This window comes from Limulus polyphemus, unplaced genomic scaffold, assembly GCF_000517525.1.
Source record: "Limulus polyphemus unplaced genomic scaffold, Limulus_polyphemus-2.1.2 Scaffold92, whole genome shotgun sequence".
NCBI lineage: Eukaryota > Metazoa > Arthropoda > Merostomata > Xiphosura > Limulidae > Limulus > Limulus polyphemus.
In genome coordinates this window covers 816,979-823,768 of record NW_013665702.1, presented here as the reverse complement: position 1 = coordinate 823,768, position 6,790 = coordinate 816,979, and the positions used below count along the sequence as shown (strand labels likewise).

Below are 6,790 nucleotides of genomic sequence, written 5' to 3'. Positions count from 1 at the left end.
GGTCTATCATAAGATATTCATCTACAGGTAATTAATACTTGGTTTATCATAAGATATTCATCTACAGGTAATTAATACTTGGTATGACGGAAAGCTGTTAGAATAACTTCTTTATTAAGAGGAAAAGGAAGAGAAAATACAACTGCAAAGTTGAGTCTCGAATCCAGATTTTAAATTCGTCAGTCAACCTCGTGAAACTAAAAAAAATAAAACCTTTAACCAAAGAAAAAGAAACAGAATGACCAACTGCACAGAAGCAGCTGTAATCCAGTGTAATTCAAATTATTTAAATTTGTCAGCCAATCTTCTAACACTCAAAGAATAAAAATTTCTGTTTTTATAAATTAATTTTACCATACCACCAGACTTGTCATTTTAAACTGATAAATTTTAAGCCTTTTAACCAAACGTATAGATGACATCTCTACAAGAGTTTTAACTGTTTGATTCTCGTCTTACTGAAGCAGATTTTTGTTCATTTTGAGTTGATTTACGTTTAGATCTACAACATTCTTTACAAACAATAGTTTATTATTCGTTTTTCTTATTTTTTAAATTGTATAACTGAATTTTTTCGTACACTTTCATTTGATAATTTAGACTATATATTTTTTGTTTTATTTTTTACCCTTAAATATTTCATTCTTAAAGTAGTTTGTAGTGTTCTGGCTCTATAAATATTAACCATATAAAAACGATTCAACAGAAAGGTTATGGGTTTGTTTTCCCTACAGATTTATAGAGATGAGGATGTTGCATTTAACGGAAACTCACTTTTTATCATGACAATTGATAAACAAGTGACATTAGCGTAAACAATGAACTTAGTTAGGCATCAAAACAATCTTATCTGTATAATAGAAAAATGTTCGAAGGCATCTCTGAGGCCACTGAATATATATAAAGCTAATACCGTGGCCTTCATAACCACGGCACAGCTGTCGATTTACCTCGTATTTATGTTGTACGTAATGTGTTTCAATCAATGTTAAATGTGTTTAGTTGAATGGACTTTATTTTGTCGGCATAAAACAAAATTGCTAATGTTTACTTTCTTTACAATGTGTGTTATAACATACTTAAACATTTAATAGTCATTTTAGAAAGGAAATATATTGGTAAGAATAGATTTTCTTTGCAGATATTTCCTTTACATCACCTCTCACTCCTTACCATCCAAAGGACTGGATGGAGTTTTTTTAGTAGGTAAGAGAACGTTCTAAGTCATGAAGACTTAGAATTAAAGTAATAAAGTTTAGTTCGTGAAAACACGCCCGAAAAAAGCAGAAAAACGCCTTACAGAATCGGAAATGATGCCTATCAGACCTCTAAGAAAGGTTAGGGGAAAAAAGTAGTTTCTCAGCGTTCACTTTATTAACCGTAGAATAATCAATAACAATGTTTCCGGCGGAAGTAAAATTGACTAAAGATTTCTCGTGATGTGTAGGAAGATGATTAGATAACTTGTAGAAATATATTTATTTATGCATTTATAAGAATAAATCGTGTATATATGTATCGGATTTGTGTTTATAGAATATGATAACTATTCCATTAAATTCTCAGCCCAAAGTTGCACTACTGACCACGTGCGCTGTGCAAAGGGCAGAGATCAGCCCTATTTAAGCGATATAAACCCCCAAGCTTGCCGCTGAGGGCAGCTCGTTCAGACCTGTCTTCAAGATGTATAAAATTTTGTAAGTTTAACCAAATGTGAAGCCATTATGATTGGAAGTTAAATCGTAAAGAAATTTTCTCAGCAAGACCATTCAGTCAAGTTACTTAATCTTAAATGGTTAGCGTGATTCAGTTTGGGCCGTGGGTGCGCAATAAGAGTGACAGCCAAATATCACAATTCGATCAGACAAGACTAGTTCAGAAGTTTGCGATGGTTGGTAGCTGTTGCATTTCCTCTCCTCTATCAATTAAAAATTAGGGACAGCTATAGCAGATAGCCCTTGAGTAGCTTTGCGCGAAAATTGGAAAACAAACAATTGTACTCATTCTTGACCAAATGGCACTTATATTATAAAAGAGAAATAACAAAACCAAATGAAGAGATAAATCATATATATAAGTTACCACTTAAGTGGTCATTAATAAATGTTTAAGATAATTTACAAGTTTCAGAGAAATTACATTTAAATGAACCCCTAATTGCATGCCAATGAACTAATGAATTTGGTTCATTTAAAATAATATACTATTCTTAAATCCTTATTATCTTTATAGATGAGTAAACACAAGATTGGTATTTAGGCTTAAGTTATTTACCAAGATTTAGTTTAGACATGTTAATATAGTTTTACTTTAAAATAGTTTAAGATCATGATATTATTTGCAATAACTTATAGTTAAACTATAATTAAGGCATTAGTTACGTATCCCCCAACTGTTGTTTCTTATTAATTGCCTTAATTCTGCAAAGGATTAAAAATGTAAATTCACTTTCAAATAATTAAGTTTGGCTTAACGCTTTAGAATGTACAGCCTTTTTAGCAAGTTTAAGTCAGGCTTAACTCTTAAGGATGTGAAGCCACTTTAACAGACTTAAGTTAGACTAAATATGAAAAAATAAAATTACCCAAGATGTATAAATCGTTTTCTTAACTAAGTAACTTAACAAAAATATGCTTTCAAAATTGGCTATTAAGTTTCACTAGCTATGTCTTAACGATACTGAACACATTTTAGGTTTCTCTGAACAGACTCGATAGTATTTTTTAGCTTTTAAAGATCCTATAACCTTACTTATATGTTTCTTTTATATTTTATTGTTATAATTGAGCTGGGAATTTACAAAAGTCTGAATTAGTTGATTTTCTATGTTCTTGTTGATTCTATTTTCATTAACGTTGAAAAAAAGAAGAATTGTAGAAAACCGCTTAAACATTTCTAGACGCCGAGCTGACAATAGTAATACATCAGTATTGTGAGATTAGTACAACAACTTGGCAAGATTAGTACACTAGCGTAGCAGAATCAATACATCAGTCTGAATGGATCAGTAAACCAACTTGGCAAGATTAGTACACTAACGTGGTAGAATCAATACATCAGTCTGACTGGATCAGTAAACCAACTTGGCAAGATTTGTACACTAGCGTGGCAGAATCAATACATCAGTCTGACTGGATCAGTACACCAATCTGACAAGATCAGTGAATCAGTCTTGTAGTATCAGTACATCAGCCTAAATGAATTGGTGCACCAACCTGGCAGAAACAGTACACTAGCCTTGCTAGATCAGTGTATTAATCTGGCAAGATCAGTACACCAGTCTGGCAGAATCAATACATCAGTCTGACTGGATCAGTACCCCAACCTGACAAGATCCGTACACCAACATGGAAGGATCAGTGTATTAATCTGGCAATATCAGTACACCAATGGCAGAATTTGTACCTCCAATCCAACAAGATTAGTATATCAGCCTGATAGAATCAGTATATCAACTTGATAAAATCAGTATACCAGCCTGAAAAAAATGGTAAACTTACACATGCGTTATCCTCCCACTCTCTAAAACAGTAGATTGAATATTTCGCTTTAATTACCGTTGTTTGTTTTGTAATTATTAGTCCAGCAACTTTTTAAAAATTCTCAAGGGAAATCTCCCTGCCTCGAAATTACCCTCTCCAGAATACTTACCTTTCCTATTTTACAAAGTTTAAAAATTAAGCCCTGTCACCATCTGTTAGTGGAAACTGATTTCACATCTTGCAGCTTGTATATCTTGAATGACAAACAAGACGACGTATTCCTGAACATGCATTAAACATAAGTTTCAACTTCATAGATCGTATGATATCTAATTAGGAATTTACAGTAAAGAGCCTTTTTTACTGTTGTGCATTGCTGACAATTTCTACTCCAGTCTAACATGTTTGAAGCTACCAGTTTAACATGACATAAAGGCAAATGTATTGATTAAAGTAGTACAATATCCTTAAAAGATCGTGTTAGAATATAACTTGTGAGTGTTTGAGTAATCAAATGTTATTTTTCTCATGTGGTTATCAGCTAAACAAAAGTTTAACGAGACGTAGATAATATCGAATTGAGTCTCTTTTTAAAACTTACCCGATAAATCCCTTTTGAATTAACTAGTAGCTGTCAATACCAACAAACGAGTAGACAAGCTCTTCTCTACTCGAATATTTCAGGAGCCGGCAACAGCAGGTAGTTAGGCTTCGGTACCAAGCTGCTTCTGCCAACTGTTAGTCTTCTCAACTCCTAGTGGTCTGACGCAACGCGAGATGTGGCTTATAGATTGGGTAAGACTTACTACAACGTCGTATTGACCAATCATTGCAGCTGTAGAAAAAAGTGTGCTGAGCTAATGGAGAAACTCACGCGAGATATAGCTTGTTATATTCTATCTTTGTCATAAAACTATACATCAAAACGTCGTAGAGATGTTATAAGGAATCTTACAAGTGTTTCGGTCACGAAATAACACAATATTCTCGGAGAGTATAAAAGATAACCGCGAAATCTACGTTTTCAACTAATCAAGATTTGAATGATATTATTTGTTGTTACTCTGGCATTACGAGATAAAAGTGCGAAATCACAAAGTCTGAACTTTATGCCGTTTTTAAGCACAACTAGCGTTAATTTTAACATATTTTAAAGCACAATATTCAAAACAGTTACTACTGGCGAACACAATAATGTAGACAAAGGTTATCTGGTAAAGTTCTACATGTTGTCATGGTAATGATATCTTTTTATTCCTCCAACCGTCTTAAACCTTCCTTAATATGCCTAAATGTCAATTTAATATAACAATTTTCTTTGTGAATCGTTTTATGTATCAAATAATATAAATGGCTTTAGTCGTATAGTTTCTGATTGAAAATGATGTATAACATTAATCAAATTTTTAAAAATAGCATTGTTGCTAGTCACATTTCTCTCGTAAATTTACAATAAACAATGAAACAATAGGTTCTAATATACTTAGTTTTACAAATTTTGTATTATATACTGTTAACGGTGAAACAATAAATCCTTAATTATGCACATATTTTTGGAATCGGCGTTACTGTTAACAATGAAACAATGCGTTTCAATAGTTCGGTGTTAGGTGCCCTGAAATAGTTTTTTTTAATCATGTACACGCTTTTGCTAAACCGGAAATCTGTTAAATTAGTTAATTTTTTTTTTTTGAATTCATATAATAACTTAGTTAGAAACGTTAACAAGCTGCGTCACCATTCATTCTAAACCGCAACGGTATTTCCTGTGTTCATTTTCTATGGAACTATGCTGCAGTGAAAACATGCTTTTAGGCTGTACTGAACTCTTTCAACAGTATTTCTTGTTCTTACTTCAGTAAGCATGCTGCAGTAAACACGTGTCTTCTGTCAAGTGGTTATATGCTGAACTCTCTCAACAGTATTTCTTGTTCTCACTTCAGTAAGCATGCTGCAGTAAACACGTGTCTTCTGTCAAGTGGTTATATGCTGAACTCTCTCAACAGTATTTCTTGTTCTCACTTCTGTGAGCATGCTGCAATAATCACGTGTGTTTTGTCAAGTGGTTTATATACTGAACTCTTTCAACAGTTTGCAGGTTTGGTCTATTTTGGTGTAGGGGCCAATATGTTTCGGAAATCGGCCTAACACTACAGGTAAATTAACGTGCAAAAAATAGTTTAGTGACAACTTTCATGATTTTCTATCTGTTTTACTTTAATCTTTTTTTCTGACTCAGTATCTTCAGCTACTAAACAAAATTTAGAATATTTATCTGTTTATTCATGATAAATTATTATTTTGAACCCAAATCGCAATTGAATATGAGGTAATCGTAAATCGATAACGAAATTTAAATGGGGGGGGGGTGAAGTGGGTGCTGATCGCTTGTATTAGATATGGAAGTCCTGTCCACTTTCCCTCCCTGTTTCGATGCTCGTACTTTTTTTTTTTACTGTGAAGTATGTTTAATTATCAAAGTGATTTATATAATGAAATATTAAAACAGCATTTCCAGCTCTCTTCTTCTGTGGAACATTAGTAATTAATCAAGAGTCTTCAGTCAATTGGTTAATACCACACGGAACACTTTCAATTGATCTATGTTTCGTGAAGAGGAAATACCAAAAATCGAAGTTCGATTCTTGCAGTGTATATAGTGTAGGTTACACAGCTATGCGTTAAACAAAAAGAAATAAACAGTTACAAATCTTCTAATCCTGAGCTGAGACTCTTCTATACTATTAAAAGCTTAGCTTGAATATGTTAAGAGATCCTGTAAATCATGATGGAGACCGTCTTCGTTACTTTCATATCTTTTTTTTTTAAGTCGTGATGGCTAAAGTGTGAAAGTGGCATACATCATTAACTTTATACAAATAAATGGCTCAAGCCCTTAGAGAAAAAAAAGAGCTTCTGGTCTACAAGTACTGCATGTATATCCAAGTTAGAGGAAAAAAATGCTTCTAGTTTAAAAGTACTGCATGTGTATCCAAGTTAGAGGAAAAAAGAGCTTCTAGTTTAAATGTACTGCATGTATATCCAAGTTAGAGGGAAAAAGAGCTTCTAGTTTAAAAGTACTGCATGTATATCCAAGTTAGAGGAAAAAAGAGCTTCTAGTTTAAAAGTACTGCATGTATATCCAAGTTAGAAGAAAAAAAAGAGCTTCCAGTTTAAATGTACTGCATGTATATCCAAGTTAGAGGGAAAAAAGAGCTTCTAGTTTAAAAGTACTGCATGTATATCCAAGTTAGAGGAAAAAAGAGCTTCTAGTTTAAAAGTACTGCATACATATCCAAGTTAGAGGA

At 32.9% G+C, this 6,790-nt stretch overlaps 1 protein-coding gene across 2 annotated transcripts in view; it reads right to left on the bottom strand.

Moving 5' to 3' along the window:
* Positions 1 to 4,222, bottom strand: part of LOC106468884 (para-nitrobenzyl esterase-like) — a 77,615-nt gene extending 73,393 nt beyond the window's left edge. For both annotated transcript variants that reach the window (XM_022398019.1, XM_022398014.1), the window contains exon 1: positions 4,084 to 4,222. The gene's annotated coding sequence lies outside the window, so the exon portion shown is untranslated. The remainder of the gene's footprint in view (positions 1 to 4,083) is intronic.
* Positions 4,223 to 6,790: the final 2,568 nt, after the last annotated feature.